The 3,049-nt window shown below is 46.6% G+C and overlaps 1 non-coding gene across 1 annotated transcript; it reads left to right on the plus strand.

Moving 5' to 3' along the window:
- The first annotated feature begins 1,355 nt into the window (after positions 1-1,355).
- On the plus strand, positions 1,356-1,428 carry trnav-cac (transfer RNA valine (anticodon CAC)). Its single transcript has one exon. It is a non-coding gene; the product is annotated as a tRNA-Val (tRNA).
- The last annotated feature ends 1,621 nt before the right edge of the window (positions 1,429-3,049 follow it).

The raw sequence follows: 3,049 nt of genomic DNA on the forward strand, positions 1-3,049 counted from the left end.
TTGATAAATTCGAAACTCACCCACACGCCCGACAGCGCTCTTTGCTCATCGCTTTTTGGATTATTTATTTCTGCGCAGGTGCGACATAGTGTAAACATTAATTTACCTTTAGTAGATTTATAGGGCAGTACCGGAAAGTATAGCCCTCTCGGCGGGTTGACTGTGGCTTTGATAAAACCAAAGTATTGCCTCGGATCTCCAAAATCTTTATAAATAATGCGAGGATGACCCAGAGGGTATGAACAGGTGCTATTAACAAAAGGGTACAAAGAAGTAACATCCACGTACAAAACGCGCTCGTTATCCGCGGCTGTATAACGCAAATCAAAGGCGTTTGTTCTCCCCCCAAAAAGCCCGTCGCGTGCTACAAGAGGTTCAGGGAATTTTGAATTACGCAAGAACTCTCTTATCTCAGGATCGGAACGCTTCATTTCCTTCCATACGTGTTCGCGCATAACAGTAAGATGTACGTCGTGTTTGTAAATCAGATTGCGCATTTTCTTTTCACACGCTTCTAATTTTTCTCGAATCGAACCCCAGTTTTACGCATGACAGGCGGAGATACTATCCACTATACTAACGAGGAAAGGACTCTATGCTTGCTACCTGGACAGGCGTAGATGGAAAACTTTCACTAAAATCAGGAATGCCAGAGAGCTATGCTGTTTGCCAATCCTTCCAACTGGGTAGAAGTTGGAATCTGTTTCCATGGTGTAGTGGTTATCACATTCGCTTCACACGTGAAAGGTCCCCAGCTCGAAACCGGGTGGCAACCTTTCAATTTTCTTTGAATTTGCAATGAAAACTGAGTATCCAAAAAGCAAACAGCACAGGCACCACCTGCCCCTTGGGGAATCGAACCCCAGTCTTCCGCGTGACAGGCGGAGATACTATCCACTATACTAACGAGGAAAGGACTATGTGTTTGCTACCTGGACAGGCGTAGAGGGAAAACTGTCACTAAAATCGGGAATGCCAGAAAGCTATGCTGTTTGCCAATCCTGCCAACAGGGTAAATGCCAGTGTCTGTTTCCATGGTGTTGTGGTTATCACATTCGCCTCGCACGAGTAAGGTCCCCAGCTCGAAACCGGGTGGAAAGTTGGCAATTTTCTTTGAATTTGCAATGAAAACTGAGTATCCAAAAATTGAATTGCACATGCACTCACCTCCCCGTCAGGGAATCTAACCCCAGTTTTACGCGTGACAGGAATAGATACTATCCACTATACTAACGAGGAAAGGACTCTGTGTTTGCTTCCTGGACAGGCGTAGAGGGAAAACTGTCACTAAAATCAGTAATGCCAGACAGCTATGCTGTTTGCCAATCCTGCCAACAGGGTAAAAGTCAGAGTCTGTTTCCATGGTGTAGTGGTTATCACATTCGCCTCACACGCGAAAGGTCCCCAGCTCGAAACCGGGTGGAAACTCGGCAATTTTCTTTGAATTTGCAATGAAAACTGTGTATCCAAAATGCAAACAGCACAGGCACCACCTCCCCATCAGGGAATCTAACCTCAGTCTTGCGTGTGACAGGCGGAGATACTACCCACTACACTAACAAGGAAAGGACTATGTGTTTGCTACCTGGACAGGCGTAGAGGGAAAACTGTCACTAAAATCGGGAATGCCAGAAAGCTATGCTGTTTGCCAATCCTGCCAACAGGGTAAACATCAGCGTCTGTTTCCATGGTGTAGTGGTTATCACATTCGCCTCACACGAGAAAGGTCCCCAGCTCGAAACCGGGTGGAAACATGGAAATTTTCTTTGAATTTGCAATGAAAACTGTGTATCCAAAAAATAAACAGCACAGGTACCACCTCCCCGTTGGGGAATCGAACCCCAGTCTTCCGCGTGACAGGCGGAGATACTATCCACTATACTAACGAGGAAAGGACTCTGTGTTTGCTACCTGGGCAGGCGCAGAGGGAAAACTGTCACTAAAATCGGGAATGCCAGAGAGCTATACTGTTTGCCAATCCTGCCAACAGGGGAAACACCAGCGTCTGTTTCCATTGTGTAGTGGTTATCACGTTCGCCTCACACGAGAAAGGTCCCCAGCTTGAAACCGGGTGGAAACTTGGCAATTTTCTTTGAATTTGCAATGAAAACTGAGTATCCAAAAATTGAATTGCACATCCACTCACCTCCCCATCAGGGAATCGAACCCCAGTTTTACGCATGACAGGCGGAGATACTATCCACTATACTAACGAGGAAAGGACTCTATGCTTGCTACCTGGACAGGCGTAGATGGAAAACTTTCACTAAAATCAGGAATGCCAGAGAGCTATGCTGTTTGCCAATCCTGCCAACTGGGTAAAATTTGGTGTCTGTTTCCATGGTGTTGTGGTTATCACATTCGCCTCACACGCGAATGGTCCCCAGCTCGAAACCGGGTGGAAACCTTGCAATTTTCTTTGAATTTGCAATGAAAACTGAGTATCCAAAAAGCAAACAGCACAGGCACCACCTACCCGTTGGGGAATCGAACCCCAGTTTTCCGCGTGACAGTTGGAGATACTATCCACTATACTAACAAGGAAAGGCCTCTGAGTTTGCTACCTGGACATGTGTAGAGGGAAAACTGTCACTAAAATCGGGAATGCCAGACAGCTATGCTGTTTGCCAATCCTGCCAACAGGGTAAAAGTCAGAGTCTGTTTCCATGGTGTAGTGGTTATCACATTCGCCTCACACGCGAAAGGTCACCGGGTGGAAACTTGGCAATTTTCTTTGAATTTGCAATGAAAACTGTGTATCCAAAAAGCAAACAGCACAGGCACCACCTCCCCATCAGGGAATCAAACCCCAGTCTTGCGTGTGACAGGCAGAGATACTACCCACTACACTAACAAGGAAAGGACTCTGTGTTTGCTACCTGGACAGGCGTAGAGGGAAAACTGTCACTAAAATCGGGAATGCCAGACAGCTATGCTGTTTGCCAATCCTGCCAACAGGGTAAACGCCAGCGTCTGTTTCTATGGTGTAGTGGTTATCACATTCGCCTCACGAGAATGGTCCCCTGCTCGAAACCGGGTGGAAACTTGG

This window comes from Festucalex cinctus, chromosome 19 (assembly GCF_051991245.1).
Source record: "Festucalex cinctus isolate MCC-2025b chromosome 19, RoL_Fcin_1.0, whole genome shotgun sequence".
In the NCBI taxonomy this organism is placed as follows: Eukaryota; Metazoa; Chordata; class Actinopteri; order Syngnathiformes; family Syngnathidae; genus Festucalex; species Festucalex cinctus.